Below are 19,411 nucleotides of genomic sequence, written 5' to 3' on the forward strand. Positions count from 1 at the left end.
GATGCTTCAGAGATCATCCACATTCAACTAACAACGGGCAAAACTTCAATTCAAATTGTCGCTTGCTACAGATCACCCACCATGTCCCAGGACCCCCATTCCACATTTCTGGAAACACTGGGAAATATAAAGGTCCTACCAAACACCCTAATATTGGGTGATTTCAATTACCCAAACATTAACTGGGAGAACTTCTCAAGTACTAACTCCCTTGCCCAACGTTTCCTAGAATTTATAAACTCTGGATCAGCTGGTCAACACTCCCACCAGAAGTGACAGCATATTGGACCTGGTCATCACCAACATGGGAGACAGTGCTCCACACCGAAGGTCAACCCTTTGCTGGTTAGATCTGACCATAAACAAATTACTCTGGATATCCACATTCCGCCCCCACCCCCGGACAAGAAAACCACCGTGAAAAACTTTTCAAAAGCAAACTTCACGTTACTTAAGACAGAGGTGGAAAGTTTCAAAGCCCCTATGCTAAAGGATAACGCTTTCCAAGCTACAAAATCCTTTACTAATGCATTCTACGGGCAGCTACAAGAATGCATGGATCATGCTATCCCAAGCAAAACCAAGACTCGCTCCTCCAAGAAAAGGAAACCAGTCTGGTGGACTCCTGCCATAAACAAGCTGTACAGTAGAAGGAGGAAGCTAGTACAAAAAAAGAGTAAAATCCCAAGAAGGGAAGACATCCCTGATCAGTATCAGCAAGAAACTACGATCCCTCATAAAATCATCCAAAGTGAGCTTCGAAAGAAAAATTGCCATGGACTCCAAAGATAACCACAAGGCATTCTTTAGCTATGTCAAGTATCTAAGTGGCAATGCTCAGATCTGCTCAGAGGTAGTGCAGAATGGCACAAAATACACTGAACCGACTGATATCGCCAACATCCTGGCAGACAGGTTCAACGCAAACATCACCCTCCTCTCACCCCCAAAAGAACCCATAACCATACCAGAAGAATGTAGAGCCCCTGAAATCACAGACACTCAGGTTAAAACAGCCCTCTCCAAAGCCAAAAACACAGCATCAATGGGACCGGACGGTGTCCCAGACTGCGTCCTACATGAGCTCAAAGACTAACCCCTCGCCTAAACACAATGTTCATACTCAGCCTCTCCACAGGTTATGTACCCATAGAGTGGCACACAGCAACGGTTATTCCGCTCCACAAAGGTGGAGCCACAACAGACCCCTGGAACTATCGCCCTATAAGCCTGACTAGCTTGGTCTGCAAGGCTATGGAGCGCATCATCATGGAACTCATTAACAGAGACATTGGGAACCTCCAAACACTGGACCCTACCCAGTTCGGCTTTGTTAAGGGAAGATTATGCCTCCTAAACCTGGTGGACTTCGAGACAGTTACCAAGGCTATAGACGAGGGAAAGGTGGTACACACAGCCTACCAAAGGCCTTCGACACCATTCCCCAGTCTGGTATTATAGACAAGCTCACCAGCCTGAACATAAACCCCAATGTCACAAGATGGGTTGCCAACTGGCTCACGGACATAACCCACATGGTAAGAGTTGCGGGAGCTAGGTCTGACTCTAAACTGGTTGCAAGTGGCGTTCCCCAGGGCTCAGTCCTAGGTCCCCTCCTGTTTGGCATGTACTTCTCAGAGGTACAGCCAAGCACAGGAGGACTATGGCTGACCAAGTTCTCAGACGACTGCAAACTAGGGGCTATAATTGACTCTCTGGCTGACACAGACATCCTCCAAAAGGGTCTCACTGAGACAGATACCTGGTGTCAAAATTATGGCCTCAAGCTAAATGCCAAAAAGTGGATAGTCATCCCCTTTGGAAAAAACAAAGTACCCACAAACTACCACATAGGTGGTAGACCCCTAAATGCAGTAAACATAATAAGGTATCTGGGGACCCAAGTAGATAGTAGTCTCTCCTTTGATAATCACATTGCCAAAGTGGTTAGAAAATCCTTCTTTGTGGCCCACCTTATCAAAAAGGGGTTCACATCCAGATCAAAGGAGGTCATTGTGCCCCTCTACTCATCACTCATCGGACCCATCATAGGGTACAATGCTCCATTTGGGATGTACCTTACAAGACACCTGCAACAGCTGGAAAGACCACAGAAGTACCTCACCAAGAGGATCACTAGCCTCAAACAGATGCCCTATGCAGCTTGACTGAAGAAACTCCAGCTGTACTTGGTTGCATACCACCTACTCAGAGGTGATCTCTGCCTGACATGCAAGGCCATGTCCAACCCAGAATTGATGAACATGCTCCACCTAAAGAAAACCTTATCCCCTCAAGCCACACACTCTAGGAATCTAAACCTCACTACAACAATAAATAGGACGTGCTGGAGGGATAGATTCCTGTCCCAGGGACTTTTCAGGCTTTGGAACAAGATTCTAATATACATTAGGCAGAGCTCCTCGCTAACGCTCTTCAAGAGAAAGCTTGACGAGTGGATGAGAAACAGAAAGTTTACCCCGGGGATCACTTCAGTGGCTGTGCTGGACAGAGGCATAAGGAACCAATCTAAGGGGGCGGTGAAAGCCAACACATTCTGGCTAGGCTTATAAATGCCTTCGGGCAGATAGGCCTAGTACCTACCAATGAACCTATAAAATGTGCAGCAGTGACCTTTTGCGTTTGGGAGTAAACCTTGTTAGGCTACCTTTGGAGAGGTGGTGTGCTTTAGCATCCCTGTGTTCTGCTTTGCTCAAAGAAGATTTATTTATTTATTTATTTAACATTTGTTTCCTGCCTAAGTTTGGCTGGGCAGAAAGCCCATTTTCAGTGGAGGCCCAGGGAGAAAAGCTCCACATTGATTATATAGTAAACAAGACAGTACAGTACAAAAAAAAAAAAAACAATACAGCAAAGCAATAGTAAATGTAATAGGAATAGCAATGCAGTTGTATACAATAGTACTTAAATGATTATGTGAATCTGAGATGAACATTTTGGGGTTACATTAATGTCAGCAGAACTGTTGTATGTTTCAGTTTTAAAGTGAAAGATGAGAAATGAGGGTGAAAAACTGATTAAAGTGTAAGGAAGAGCTTAAGAGGAGAAGAGAGCTGGGAAAAGAGAGATGGGTGGGATAGAACAGAAAATATAAGGGTAAAATTATTTAGTAAATAGGTGAGTGAAAAATAAAACGGACCCAGTGTAGTTTAGCGAGGATTGGTACATGAGCAAAGCCAGTTGTCAGGTGAGCTATGAGAAGTTGTTTGAACTTTGTTGAGCAGGTAGTAGTAAGAATGTACTGGGGGATGGAGTTCTAGGCCCTGGAAATTTGGTTGGAGTAAAAAGAATCACCAAAGCTGCTGCTAGATTTTGTAACCTTTTAAAAGGGTATTGTCAATGGATCTTGGGGTTCTGTTATTTGAGTAAGATTGTCAGTGGATCTTAAGATTCTGTTATTTGAGTAGGATTGTATGAGCTTGTGAAAGCAGAGCAGTTGTCAGGATAATTTGTGATGGCATGAGCAAAAGTAAGTTGTTTGAGGGTTAGCAGACTGGATAGTTTGAGCCAGTTTAGTTGATGGAGTGGAGTGCAATGATGGGCTGTGTCTGATGGATTTGTGGCGAATCTTGCGATTTTGTGGTAGCAAGCTTCTAGTTTCTTCAGGTCAGTTTCTTGAGGTTGGTAAATATTGGGGAGGTGTATAACAAGGTGGAGGGAAGGTGGGTTCTAGCAATGGATTGTCTGGTAGCATTGGTTAGGCATGGTCTGGCTGTGTAGAGAGGCCCAAGTTTGATGTGAGTTTTCTTAATGACTAGTGCAAAATGTTTACCGAATCTTAAGCTGCTGTCTATGGTGATACTGAGTAGTTTGATGTGTGAGGTGGGTTCAGTTGGTGAGTGGCGGCACTTGGCATTTGGACATTTTGTTGGAGAATAGTATTAATTTGTTTTTATTTGGGTTTAGAATGAGTTGATAGCTGGAGAGGTAAGATTTAATGTCTGAGAAGGCTTTCTGGGTTATGTCTTGAAGCTGTGGAATTGAAGGCACGGCACAGATTAGTGTAGAGTCATCTGCACATTCAGTTATGGTTGCTAGTTTAGTTGCAGTATAAAGTCTGTTGTTGAAGATTGTAAATAGTAGTGGGCCCAAAATTGAACCTTGGAGAACACGAACTGTAACTGTAAACTAGTAAGTGTGTGGAGCGATTATTCTACCACTTAAAGGCTTGATTTCAGTCACAGAGGTAGTTGTGAAACCAGGAGAGAGCGGTTAAGGGATAGGTTTAAGTAGGACAAGTCATTGAGGAGTTTTTGATGGGATGCAGTATCAAATGCTTTTGACATATCAAGGACGATGGATGAAACTTGTAGTCTTTTGTTCTTCAAATGATTAACTGTATTTGTGAAGCTTAAGAGAGCGGTTTTAGTGCTGTGCTTGGACTGAAAACCATGTTGGGAGGTGGTTATCAGATTATTACTGGTTAGATAGTTCATGAGCTGAGAGTGAATGCATTTTTCTAGTACTTCTAAGAGGGGTGAGAGAATGGCTGTTGGTCTGCAGTTGGAAAATTCTGTTGAGGTGTCACCTTTCTGTAGAACGGTAATATAGGAAGTTTTTCAGAGTTTAGGGATGTATTGCTCACTGTTTGATCTGTTGATCAGTAGTGAAACAGGGTAGGCAATGGCATTTGCTGCTAACTTTAGCTATGTGTTGGGTAGTTGGTGTATGGCAATAGTTGTGGGCTTTATTTAGTAGTATTTTTTTATGGTACTTGTTTGTATGGATTTTAGGGAGAAATAATTGGCATTTGTTTCTCTAGATGTTGGGATGTATAGGGGAGAATTGTTATTATTTAAGAGTGATAGAATGGAATTAGTAAAGAATGAATTGAACTGAGTGGCTGTACTATCTTTAGTATTGTGCTGGTGGGCATAAGAGTAACAGATTGACCTGGTTGTAGGAGATTTTTAATGGAGATCCAGAATCTTTGGGGATTGTTATGGTGAGTTTGTTGTATAGTGGTATAGTATTTTTTTTTTTCATTTTTGACCTGTTTTTTTTGTTTTTTGGATTTGTTTCTTAAATGATGGTATCAAGGTAGATTTGGTTTTTATTACTTTGGTAATGGAACCATGCTGTGTCTTTTTGCTTGAGTAGTTGTCTAGTTTCTTTGGTTAACCATGGAGTATAGTTGGATTTGACTTGGACTTTTCTTAGGAGAACTAAACAGTTTAGTATTTCAAGGAATTTGGAGTTGAAGTATTCTACAGCTAGGTCCAGATGGAGGTGTGTTAAAGGGGACCAGTCACACAGCTGCAGGATTGATTTGAAAGTAATGGCTGGAAAGTATTTATTGTTCCAGATTTGTTTATATATTATGCCTGAGAAGATAGGTGGGATGGTAGTGACTTAGGATGTCAGGGAGACAACCTGAGTGATGGACTAGAGAAGGATTATTGGTTAAGGTCTAATCTGTAATTGACTGCCTGCTACTGTGCTTGTCAGTTCCAGTTGGTGTTTTTATTATTTGGGTGAATTCACAGATGTTAATGAAGTTAGAAGGGAAGTCCGAGGTGCAGGTAGACCAGTCTGTGTTGAAATCACCTAATAGTATAGCTTCTTGGTTAAGTGTGGAGGAAGACCAGGAAAGAAAGTCTTTAATAATGGATTGGTTGTTTCCAGGGGGGATATAAACTGATATTATCATGATGTGCTTTTTTGGATTTAGCTGAAGACAGCAAGGTAGTATTTCACTGTTTGTGAGTCTTTGGGGGTAGGATTGTATGCGTTCGAGTCTGAGTTCTTATATGAATATAGCTATGCCTCCACCCCATTTTTTTAGCCCATCTAGTTTGTGGATTTTGTAACTTGGGGGTAATATTTATTGTCTTTTATGTGGGGTTTTAGCCAAGTTTCTGTTAGAATTGCTATTTCAGGGGTGTAGAGGCATAGGAAAGCATGGAGTTCATGTGTTTTATTTAAGAGAGTTCTTAGATTTATATTGATGATTAGGATGCTGGAGGTGATTTGTTGTGAGAGGTAGTGGATTTGGATGCATGTTCCCACTTAACTTTAGATGTGATTTCCTATTATGTGATGGGTGTGTATTTAGATGTTAGCTTAGTATATGTATGGGCTTTATGCAGGGAAGATTGTGGCAGTATGTAATAGACTTGCACTGGAGGAGTTAGAGGTGTGATGCTATGGTGATATTTGGGAGTGTGGAGTGAGGTGGGGTGGGGAGGCATTGTTTAAAATTGTGGGGTTGTGATAATTGGTAAGAATGAGAAGGGTGTTAAGTAAGCTAAGGATTAAGATATGCAAGGGTGACATGTTTGTATGTCCGTGTAAGAATTAGAAGAGATGGAATGAAGTTTTAATAAGTAATTGGTTTTGGGAGTGTGTATCTGTTTAGTGCATCATTGTTGGGTAGGAAAGTGTTAGAAATAATGTGATGTCATCAGTACCGAAGGAATTACTGGCAGGTGAAAACAGAACTGTACTTATTCAGTGATTATAGGTAAAGTCAGCAGCTACTGTATTAAAGGGACAGGGATCCTAAGATAGAGAACTCTGCTATCGAGGGAAAGTAGCTAGTAGTCTCACAATTAAATAAACTCAAAGTCAGGAGTAGTACAGAAGAGTAGTGGTGTGGTAGATCAACTAGACAGGGACTGTAGGGAACAGGGGAAGGAATAGAGCAGGAGTTCAATGTGGTGGTCAGTTAGCAGCCTTACTAGGAATAAGTTTTAATGGTAAGCATACACTACAGCTGTTGAAATTCATTAGAACCGCTGAGGCTAATTAGGGATTTGTATTAAGGCTTTGGCTGTATGCTGGTGAAGCTTGAGGTCTGACAGTTGAATTACTGGTTTAGAGATCCTAGGGACAGGGGAGAAAGGAGAAAGAAGGGTAGATGAGATAGACCACCATCAAAGTTTGCTACGAGGGTTACTAAGAGAGATTAGTTGAGAGACCACCACAAAAGTTAGCTACAAAGTGCTACATGGAGGGAGCAGAAAGAGAAATAGGATGAGGTACATGAGAAAGGAGAGAGAGACTAAACAGTGTGGTTAGTGAGTCAAAGGAAAGGAAGACTGTAGGGTTCACAGAATCGTAAACAGTATAGGAGAAGTTTGATTGAAGGTAAAAGATGCAGTAGCAGCAGTGCACAAATTAACATCAGAAATAATGCAGTGATTTGAAATGTTAACAAATTAAGCAAGTGAAACATGGCAATATTTGATCCTTTAACGGCACTTATGAAAGCTAATAATGAAGCATTTAACACAGTAAAAGTAGGTCCTCAAACTGCACCTATGATCTACTCATAATTGAAACAATATGTACGGCAGTAAATGTTATACATTAGGAAAGCACTGACAACTCTGGGCAAGTTATTCCGAAAAACAAACAAAATCTGCACTGGAACCAGATAACAATGCAATACAACTGGAGCAGCTGAGCACTAAATTGCAGTGTTATACAGTTGTAAAAAACAAATACACAGCTACTGTTTGATGGAGTAGTTAATCACAGTGTACTTCAACAACAAAAAAGCAGAAGAAAAAGAAAGTCACAGGGCACATAAAATGGCTAAAGGACTCTGCGTGATGGTTGCTATACAGTATACAAACTCCGGGATTGAAGCGCCCAGTCTAATGACTGCTGGATCTGTAATAATCCTTGAATGCACCTTCAGTGAGTATTACTAATCAAAGTCTAAACGCACCTTCAGTGTGTATTACTAAGTGGAAGTCTGAGATGTCATTTAATAATTTTTTCAATTAAATAATCTCTAGAAGTTAGGGGTAGTACGGAAGAATAATGGTGTGGTAGATCAACTAGACAGAGACTGTAGGGAACAGGGGGAAGGAGTAAAGCAGAAGTTCAATTCGGTGTTGTGTTAGCAGCCTTATACTTGCAGAGTATTACTAGAAATACATTTTAATATTAAACATGCGCTACAACTGTTGAAATTTAGTAAAACCGCTGAGTCTAATTAGGGAATTGTAGTAACACTTTGGATGTATGCTGATGAAGCTTGAGTTCTAATAGTTGACGTACTGGTTCAGAGATCCTTTTCTGTTTTAACCACAGAAGGAACAAAAATTTTTAAGATACAGTGCCTACACACCACTGGAACCATTACTGGCAAGGGAGACCAGTGCAAAGACAGATGATGTGGCGGAGGACCTGCTCTGCGATTGAGTGACATGTTTATTTACACTTGTTGGTGAATGATGACGCACCACTATCTTGTGCAGTCTGGCCAAAGCAGCAGCTGTGCATATTAGTAGTATGCTAAGAAATGCTGTTTGCAAACCATCGACTGCTTGACTTGTCACGTAAGCTGTTGAGGGTCAGCTGTGTGTACATGATGGGTAAGACTGGGAAGGACAGCAGTCATACTTGAAATAAACTCGATTTCTTTTCTGATGGGATCTGTTTTGTGAACAACCCAGTTCTGTGGATATATAAAAGAATAATAAGGCACATTATACAAACAGCGTCAGTTATTTCAGGTGGAAAATATTTCCAGCCATGCCATTGTTTTACAGTGCTGAGGTGCCAGCTCGACGCCCAACCTTCAACGAAGGCACGCCCACGAAGGAGTAAAGCAGAAGTTCAATTCGGTGGTGTGTTAGCAGCCTTATACTTGTATTTTGTGCTTGCAACTGCAGCGGTACCAGTGGAACTAGCACTTCTACCATTCAGTGGACGTGCCCACAGTTTTTCATCGACAGTCCTCCATCTTGATGCTGATTAACCACTGCAGGTGCTACTCACTTTCTGTTCCTTTGCCTATATGTACTGTTCAGAGCAGTCCTCTGAGGAAATCATTTACAGGTAGTGTCCTAAGGCTGTTCTGATTTCACATAAGTGCTGTAGGTTTGCTTTCATGATCATTATGACACCATCACTACCCCATGGGAAATCTGGTCTTGCTGTTTTGGAAATGTTCTGTTTTTTTGTCTGTTGTACAATATCACAGTACATAAAAAGTGTGTTTTGTTGCTACTAACTATCCATATCACCTATTGCTAGAAATGTCCTGGAAGTTGCAAGCAGGTGCTTTCAGATTTTATGTAAAAATTATTTCTGGATGTCTTAAAATGTTAATTTTAAATTGATTTGGAGTTGCCTGCTTTAAATAAATGTATTTGTTAAACGTACAAAAGTGTGCTTCACTTTTAGTGCATGTGAGTGTAGAGCCTATGGAGTTCTGTTTTAGTACTAACATAAACAAAGCATGTCAAGTGTGATGCCCTGGCCCAGCAATGAAGGAGCCTCAATCCTCACCACTAACACCAGAGAGGGCGTCTCATATAAGAGGAAAGGATAACAAATGCACAAGTACAGTTTCCCTTAAGTGCACACAGAGATCACAGTCAATTTGGGGCTGGTAGCTCCCTTGCTCCCCAGGTCCCCAATAAGACTCCCCACTGGCACAGCTATAGGGTCCAGATCTCAGCCTAGCTAGCAAGGTGACCTCCAGTACACTCTGTCCAACCATAATTTTAATTTCAAAGAACATTTGAAATGCTTGGCTTAGTTTTCCTTACAGCAGAGGGCAATGTTGCTACAATCTTGAAGTTTACATTTTACAGTGTTTTATTTAATTTAAGAAACACGCCTGCATTTTATATTTATATTTACAAATGCTAGAATTATCTATATAATTCTATCTGGCTAGGCTGGCAGCCTTCACCCTTCTCTACCAGTCTTCATATCTCCCCCCCCAGAGAACTCGAGCTAGTTTTTCAAGTGACCCTTGATAAAACACCGCTTGAGAGGGTTAGGCCTGTCTGAGTGTACCTCACCCCATTCCCTGTCTTGAGAGCCCATCTGCATTGGCATTGGTACTCCCACTGCAGTGCTGCACTGACATATCATATGCTTACAACCCCAGGCTCCATCTTAGCAACTTGACATTTTGCTGACTGCCCTGTTTAACCATGTTAGAGGGTTGTGATCTATCATAACAGTGAATTTCCTTCCATACAGATAAGGCTGAAGTTTCTGCAGTGCCCACACTATGGCTAGACATTCCTTTTCTACAGCTGCATAGCATTCCTCCCTGGGTTGGAGCCTACGACTGAGATAAACCACTGGGTGCTCTTCCCCCTCTGAAGAAATCTGGCTAAGTACAGCCTCTACCCCATGGTTTGAAGCATCCACCTGCTCAACAAATTATTTGCTGTAATCTGGACTGACTAACACATGGGGTCCTCCCAAAGCTTCTTTAAGCTTCTGGAATGCCTGCTCACATGCTGGGGTCCACACCACCTTATCTGGCCTGTTCTTCCTTGTCAGATCTGTGAGGGGAGCAGCTATGGTACTATAATTAGGGACGAACTTTCTGTAGTACCCTGCTGTCCCTAAGAATGCCCTCACCTGCTTTTTAGTAACAGGTGCGGGCCATGCCTGAATGGCTTCCACTTTGGCAGGTTCTGGCCTTATATTACCACTCCCCACTCTATGTCCTAGATAGGAGACCTCTACCATACCCACCTGACATTTGCTTGACTTAATGGTCAGCCCTGCCCTCTGTAGTCTGCCCAGCTCCTTCCTGACATGCTGAAGGTGCTCTGGCCAGGAATGGCTTTAGATGGCAATATCATCTAGGTAAGCAAGGGGAAACCCTCCTGCTAGGATATTACCTACCAGCCTCTGGAAAGTCGCTGTGGTATTCTTCATCCCAAAGGGCATCTTTGTGAACTCATACAATCCAAAAGGAGTCACAAAGGTTGACTTCTCTCCAGCACTGGGAGTCAAGGGCACCTGCCAGTAACCCTTCGTAAGATCAGTGGTTGTAAGATACTTAGCCCCACCCAGCTGCTCTAGGGCCTTATCTGTCCTAGGCATAGGGTAAGCATCCGACTCTGTGTGACTATTTAATTTCCTGTAATCCACACAGCACCACTGGGTAGGCCCAGGGACTGTTGGACTCTTGAATCATCCCTAGTTCCAACATCTCCTGTACCTCTTCCCTCAGGGTCTGTCTGACTCTCTCAGCCACACTATAAGGGGCCTGCCTAATAGGCCTTTGGGAGTCCTGTATCCACCTGGTGCTGCACCAGGTGGGTGCACCCTGCTTTCCCAGTGAACACGACTCCAAATTCCTGCAACACTGCTCGGATTTCTCAAACCTGGGTAGGAGATAGCTGCTGGGACATTGCTACCCCTTCCACTGAGGTGTCAGTATGAGCTTCACTGACATCTTCAGTCCCCAGATCTCCGTCAGACTCCTCCTGCAGTCCACTGCAAATGTTCAGCACAAGGGCCTCCCTTTCATGGTAAGGTTTCTTCATGTTAACATGGTACAATTTGTGCCCCTGCTGTCTGCCTATCAGTTCCACCATGTAGTTATCACTTACCTTTCTTACCACCTTGTAGGGACCCTCCCAAGCTGCTTGCAGTTTGTTGTGTCTGACAGGAATGAGAACCATTACCTGCTTCCCCACAGCATACTCTCTAGCTCAAGCATTCCTGTCATATCACACCGTTTTCTGTTGTTGGGCTTCTGCCAGGTTCTCCTGGGCCAAGCCCATGAGTTCCCTGAGTCTTGTCCTGAGGGTTAGGACGTATGCCACAACAGACTCCTTGTGAGAGTCACACTCACCTTCCCACTCATCTCGAATTAAATCTAGAGGTCCCCTCACCCTATGCCCAACAGCAACTCAAAGTGTGAAAAACCTGTGGATTCCTGGGAAACCTCTCTGTAAGCAAACTGATGGGGCAAATATTTGTCCCACTCCCTCTTAAACTGATCTGCAAATGCTCGTAGCATGGACTTGATTGTAGAGTTTAACCTCTCAACAAGACCATTAGTCTGGGGATGGTAGGGGGTGGTCTTCATGTGCTTCACCCCACAGGACTTCCACAGACAAGCCAGCAGGTCTGACATGAAATTGGCACCTCAGTCAGACAAGATTTCTTTTGGGAAACCCACCCTGCCGAAAATATCTAACAAAGCATTTGCCACCATCTCTGCCTCAGTGGAGGACAAAGCCACTGCCTCAGGGTATTGTGTAGCATAATCCACTACCACTAGGATATACTTTTTCTCTGTGGAACCTGAGGTACTCGGAAGACCCACAATATCCATAGCTACCCTCTGAAATGGCTCCTCAATCACAGGCAAAGGTATCAAAGGAGCTCTCACCATGTCTCCTGTCTTTTGGCACTGCTCACAGGTCCTGCAGTACCATGTTACATCTCTGGGAATTCCAGACCAATAGAAGTTCTGTGTAATATGCCTCTTTGTACGTTTTATGCCCATATGACCTGCAAAGGGAATATCATGGGCTATGGCTAGAAGCGCCAGATGGTAGGCTCTAGGCACTACCAACTGCTGTACTCTCTTACCTTCTAGCCTTCTTTGAGGGGTCCACTCTTTGTATAGTAACCCTTTGTCCCAGTGTACAGATTCCCCCTTTCCTTGAGAATCAGGTGCCTCCCCTAGCTACGTGCCTCAGGCCTTGCAATGTAGGGTCTGAGGGCTGAGGCTGTCTCAACTCTCTCCTTGTAACCCTTCCCAGCTCCCCTTCCACAGGAAGTCTGGCATCCTCTGACAGTGGTGCCTCACTGTCAGCCTGGGTACAACTACTCACCTCTACCTTTCAGTTACCCTGTCCAAGGGAACATCAGTACCCACAAGCAGGTGTGGCTCACCTTCAGTCTCACTGCTACAGCGTAGCTCACTCCCTGAAGTAACCACCTCACCAGTCCTGGCTGCAAGTATGCAGTCTGTCTGGGTCTCCCCCAGGTTACCAGACCCACATGCTCGTCTCCTAGCCTCACTGCGTGTAACTGCATAAGTACATGGTACTGCCTCATCCAAATCCTTCCCTCTCAGGACATCTGCAGGATAGTAGTTCCATACCCCTGTTATCTCAAGACAACCTACAATTGGCATTTTGTCTTTCCCACTTACTGGCTCTCTCACCTTTGGTTTCCCACCTTGCCTCCATGGACATCTGTATGCCACATGGCCCCACCGGTTGCATTCAAAACATTTAACCCTAGCTTCTGGACTAGTGGCCTCCCCTGCTACTGGCAGATTCTGTTGTGGCAGTCTGTGCTACCCACCATGGGTTCCTTTAGACTCATGAGCAGTACTGGGGCCCCCTTCCTGTGCAGGGCTGCTCTGCTAACCAGGTATAGGTCTCCCTTCTTCCCCAACTCATCTGAAGTAGCACATTGTCTATCGGCTAGCCAGATCCTCATGTCCTCAGGCAAAGTGCTAAGGGCTTGTTCCCTCACCAAAAGGTCTGCCAGCCCTTCAAAAATGGTGACCTGACATCCACTCACCCAGCTATGAAAATAAGTGCTCAGTTCAGCAACATATTCACACGCACTTTCATCTGCCTTGCATCTGTGCTCACAAAACATTTTCCTATACATTTCAGGTGTTAACTTAAAACATTCTAAAAGACATTTTTTTTTACAGCAGTATAATAAAAACAGACAGTCAGGCATTTCTGCCAGAAAAGTTGCAGCTTTCCCATGGAGTAAGGGGGTCAGGAACCGTAGCCTTTGGTCAACACTATACTGTTTGCATATCCTCTCAAACATATGAATGACACTGTCAAAATTATCCCCCTCTTTAAACTGCGGATGAAATTTACTGACATGTTGTGCTTCTGGGGTCCAGTTACTCCCTTCCCCATTACCTCCATGACTCTGGCGAAGAGTCAGCATTTTCCTCTCATTCCTTCTCTGACGCTTCTTTCCTTTGGCTTTTATCTCCAAACGCCTGGCCTCCAACTCAAGTCTCTTTAGCTTCAGCTGGATTTTTAAGTCCACTGCAGAAAGGTTGAGATGTCCATTTTCTGAGGATATTGCATCTCCACTGCCAGTCTGATTGTTCTCTTGGTTGCTGTTTTCTGATACAGCTGTAACCAAGGCTGCAATCAGGTCTGCCTTAGTCAGGTTTCCATGCACCACTCCCCTACCCTGGCACATCTCAGCCAGCTGGCTCCTTGTCAGCTTTCCATACTCCTCTGCTGACATGCTGCCTGCTCACCCTGACTAAGCTAACAAAAGAAATAAAACAATTGTGATCTGAACACTGAGTATTCACTGCGTGGCTGATTTAGTATACAAAACACCTTCAGAGATCACTGTACATAAACTACAGGATTCACTCTACCCACACCAGTACAAGCCAGTTAGTATTTGCCAACTAATTAATATATGGTGTGGACATCCTACCGCTGCCAAACACGTGACGCCCGCACCCTCGCCCAGCAATCAAGGAGCCTTAATTCTCACCATTAACACCAGAGAGGGCAACTCATATGAGAGAAAGGATAACAAATACACACAGTAAAAGTACAATTTCACTTAAGTGCACACAGAGATCACAGTCAGTCTGGGGCTGGTTGCTCCCTTGCTCCCCAGGTCCCCAGTAAGACTCCCCACTGGCACAGCTATAGGGTCCAGATCTCAGCCTAGCTGACAAGCTAACCTCCAGTACCTTCTCTGTCCAACCAGTGCTTCATGTCCCTGCCCAAGTAGCTGACACACACGCACACACACACACACACACACACACACACACATTGCAATAAGTATTTATGCAACTTCACAGACACTCCTGGGAAAGGCTGACACAGATTCTCCAGCTATGCCCCTTTACTCAGACTATACGGTAGTAATTACTGCCACCACCAGCTAATAATTATCAGCTATCCAAAGGCCCTTAAAAGGGTGTCCAATTATTACTGTGCAATATTATTATCCAATTGGTAAGTGTGACTAATCAGTCAAGGCTTATTAGAGTGGCCTTGTACAATAAACTCTATAAATATGCAGTGTACTCTAGTGCTTAAATTGTCTCTATATAAACCAGCCACAGTTAAGAGGTTTTAAAAATATTTAATAATAAATACTAAAAACACAAGACAATACTACTACACCACAGTGCTATTCACGAGTTCAGAGATCACACAGAAACTAAAAATAAATCAGTAGTACAGTTCTGACATAACAGAAAAACACGTAGTCTTATCTTTATAATCCTAGCTATTTCTACAAAAAAACACACTTCTAAGATAAGTTACTTAAGACAACAGGCAGTGCTGAGGCTGGACATCAAGACAAAAATGCTTAATAATTTCTGGTTCTCATTGTTTAAGTTGAAACTGCAGTTCTGCTTAAACATTACATCATTTGTTTATACTTTCCTGTTTCCCAGGCCACACCGAAACTGCATTTACATTCTTTTACACTTAGAGCAATAAAGGACATTCCACATGTAAATTCTGGTCTTTAACTTTAGCCTTAAAACAATAAGCCGGATGCTTACTCCAGACTCATCAACTCCAAATTCTAACTTCAAAGGACATACAAAACATAATTTTAATTTCAAAGAACATTTGAAATGCTTGGCTTAGTTTTCCTTACAGCATATGGCAATGTTGCTACAATCTTGAAGTTCACATTTTACAGTGTTTTCTTTCATTTAAGAAACAAGCCTGTATTTTATATTTATATTTACAAATGATAGTATTATATATAAAATTCTGTCTGGCTAGGCTGGCAGCCTTCACCCTTCCTTACCAGTCTTCACATCAAGTGATGCAGTTGCTGTTACCGAGGGACATGTGATGGTGGCTCTTGTACTCCTGCTGTCTTGCATTCCTCTGCTTGGCAGAATGTTGGGTATGTTATCAGTCAGGTTGTGGGAGAAACATGTAGTTTTTGGTCCAGAGCCTTTTTAATGGACAGAAGTGATCATAGCACCTGTATATGATCTCTCCAGATTTGATCCCTGCTTTTGGTGCATGTGCAAGCTGTCATTTTCGAGATAGAAGATGTCCCATTTGTTATTGGTAGGGACATCAGAATGGTACCACAGTCTGTTGAAGAGTGGCTGTGTTCTGAAATTTAGGGTCAACAACTGGTATAATTTGTTGGAGTTTTGAAGTATAACTTTTGATTATAACTGAAGTAAAAGATAAGAAGTTTGGAAATCCATCATCTGGCTTTCAGGTGCTTTAGGGCATCAGTAACAGTGACATTTGCATAATGCTTGAAGGATAGGGTAGGGTCAAGCCACAGATTTAGATTTTTACCAGCTGTAGATTAGTTCATAGGTTGGTACTAGGCTATCGGCCCTAGGGCCTATACAAGCCTAGCCATAACAATTCCCTGGCTGTTTCTTCCTACACTATTTACATCTCTGGATCCCTGTCTAGCAGGGTGACTGATGTGATCCCCGGGGTGAATTTCATTTCTCCCATCCAATCATCAAGGTTCCTTTTCAAGAGGGCCAAAGAGGCGCGCAGTCTACTCCAGAGTCTGGGGAGTCTCTGGGTCAGGAACCTATCCCTCCAGCATGTTTTGTTTATTGTGATGAAAAGATTTAGATCCCTGGAGTGTGTGGCTCTGAGGGTTTGGGATTTCTTTAAGTGTAGCATGTCCAACAGCTCTGGGTTTGACATGGCCTTGTATGTTAAGCAGAGATCACCTCGGAGTAGACGATATGCGACAGAGTATAGCTGGAGTTTTTTAAGGCGGTCAGCATAAGGCATCTGCTTTAGGCCTGTGATTCTTTTAGTGAGGTATTTCTGTGGCCTTTCCAGTTGTTGCAGATGTCTTGAGAGGTACATACCAAATGGGGTGTTGTATTCTATAATGGGTCTAATGAGGGATGAGTACAGTGAGACAATGACCGCCTTTTTTCCGGATGAAAAGCCCTTAGTGATGAGGTGTGCCACATAGAAGGATTTCCTGACTGTTGTGGTGATGTGGTTATTGAAGGTGAGACCACTGTCCACCTGTGTCCCTAAGTCTCATCACACTTTCGGTGTTTAGTGTACTGCCACCTATGTGGTAATTCATGGGTACATGTTTTTTCCTAAAGGGGATAACTATACATGTTTTGGCATTGAGCTTGAGCCCATGGCTCTGGCACCAAGCATCTGTTTCTGTAAGGCCCTTTTGTAGAGTATCCACATCATTTGGGGATTCAGTAATGGCTCCCAGTTTGCAGTCATCTGCAAACTTTGTTAGCCAGAGTCCCTTAGTGTTGGCCTGTACTTCAGAGAAGTAGATGCCAAACAAGAGAGGTCCCAGGACTGAACCCTGAGGTACTCCACTTGTCTGAAGCTGGATTTGGAGTCGGCTACTTTTACAGTGTGGGTTCTGTCAGCAACCCATCGAGTGACGTAGGGATAAATGCCCAGCTTAGTAAGTTTATCTATGATTCCAGAGTGGGGGATGGTGTCAAAGGCCTTGTCGAGGTCCAGATAGGCTGTGTGGACTTCCTTACCCTCGTTCACAGCTCTGGAGACTGATTCAAAGAAGTCAGTAAGGTTCAGGAGATGTGATCGGGCCTTCATGAACCCAAACTGGATGGGGTCCAGTGTTTTAAGGTTGCCAGTGTCTTTGTTTATAAGTTCCATGGCCTTGCAGATCAGTCTCGTCAGACTGATGGGGCGGTAGTTCCCATAGATCCAAGGTGGATCCCCCCTTGTGGAGTGGGATAACTGTAGCTGTGCGCCACTTCGCTGGCACGAAGCCTGAGGTGAGGGTATGATTAAACATGACACTTAGGTGGGGTGCCAGTTCATTTTGTAGTTCGTGTAGTACACAGCCTGGGATGTCATCTGGTCCCATGGATGCTGTATTCTTAGCTTTGGAGAGTGCGCTTTTTTACCTGTGTGGTCATTATTACATAATTATTATTTGGCAATCTTCCAGTATTGAGATGGGCCATTTAGGGGGTGAAGTTGGCACTGAATCGATCTGCTAGGATATTGGCAGTATCCTTGGGATCAGTATATTTAATGCCATTCTGTTGTAGCTCAGAGCAGATCTGAGCATTGCCATTTGGATTCTTGACATAGTTACAGAATGCCTTGTGGTTGTCTTTGGAATCTTTGGCAATTTTATTTTCGTAACTAGCTTTGGAGGATTTTTTTCAGCTTCTTACTGAGGCTGGTAAGGGAGTTTTTTGCATCCTGGGATTTTCCTCTTTTCTGCAACAGTTTTTTCCTTTTGTTGTAAAGTTTGTTTATGACAGGGGACCACCAGATTGGCTTCCTTTTTTTGGAGGAGAGCATCTTGGTTCTATTTGGGATGGCACGATTCATGCATGGGTGGATGTGCTCATACAGTTCCTTAGTGTAGGACTCAGCAGTCGAACTTTCAGTTCCCGTCTGCATGGGTGTCATGAAGTTTGTAACTTCTGACTAGAGTAGTATGAAGTTGGCCTTGGAGAAGTTTTTTTATGGAGGTTTCCTTACTGGGGTGTAGGGGTGGGATGTAGAGTTGGAGTAAAATGGGCTTTTACATTTGAGCAGAGACTGACCTTTGGACAGCAGGTTTAAAAGACGCTATGTTGTATTTATATATTGTTAGACAATGCTAAACGTTCTGCTAAGTAGTTTTTAAACCACATTAAGAGATTGTGGGCAAGACCTAAGGTTTGTAGTTTATGGAGCAGTGAGAACTTGACTGGCAGTTGACAGAGTTTAAGGTTATGAAATGTAGTTCTTATATTGCATGGTTTGAGTCCCTCAACCCTTGTTTGCTTGTAGTGTGATCTTGAGCAAGTCACTTAACCAGACATTACTCCCAGGTCACCCTTGAAAAAGGAGTGTTTGTCAATGCGGACCTGCCCGGTTATCAGATAGCATCATCATCATCATTATTATTATTAATATACACTTAATGTCAGTTAATAAAGAGAGTAGCAGTAAGCAGTCTTAGCCACAGTTCAGAATAGGCTATAGTTAGCTGTATTTTAAATTCCACACTGTGATGTTTTAGGACCCCTGTTCGTTTACAGGCTTAAGAAGCTGCTCATACTTCAAATTTCTGATTGTTTTGGCTCAGGATAGAGATTTGTATTTGATCTGAAGCCCTCTGGGGAGGAAGTACAGGTGATTTTTGGAAGGGATATGATGACAGCATGCATGAGCTGAGTGAATTGTTGCAACTGATAGCATAAATGTATGGGTGATTGCTTTTACTTGTTCTTACAGCTGCAGTTTTTGAAGACTGTAGAGTTAAGGTTACAGGAGCTGGGTGACAGTAGCTCTTTAGCAGTTCTCGACTCTCCTGCAGCTTATTACTTTAAAGTGGTGGAGGATTGTCTCCTGCAGTATACTGCTTTGAAGTGGTGGTGGGGTTCCTCTCCTGCAGCTTACTTTTTTGAAGTGATGGAGATCGTCTTCTGCAGCGTACTGCTTTAAAGTCGTGGGGGATCGTCTCCTGCAGCGTACTGCTTTGAAGTGGAGGGGGGATCTTCTCCTGCAGCTTACTGCTTTGAAGTGGTGGGGGGGATAGTCTCCTGCAGTGTACTGCTTCGAAATGGTGGGGGATCGTCTCCTACAGAGTACTGCTTCGAAGTGGTGGGGGATTGTCTCCTACAGAGTACTGCTTTGAAGTGGTGGGGATCCTCTTCTGCAGCTTACTGCTTTGAAGTGGT

At 43.4% G+C, this 19,411-nt stretch overlaps 1 protein-coding gene across 1 annotated transcript in view; it reads left to right on the plus strand.

Annotated features, from left to right (window-relative positions):
• The window catches only part of RAPGEF1 (Rap guanine nucleotide exchange factor 1), a 2,911,094-nt gene that overhangs the window by 2,056,297 nt on the left and 835,386 nt on the right, over positions 1 to 19,411 (plus strand). The window lies entirely within an intron of this gene.

Source organism: Protopterus annectens, chromosome 16.part0, assembly GCF_019279795.1.
Source record: "Protopterus annectens isolate FY-2018-M chromosome 16.part0, PAN1.0, whole genome shotgun sequence".
NCBI classification, from domain to species: domain Eukaryota; kingdom Metazoa; phylum Chordata; order Ceratodontiformes; family Protopteridae; genus Protopterus; species Protopterus annectens.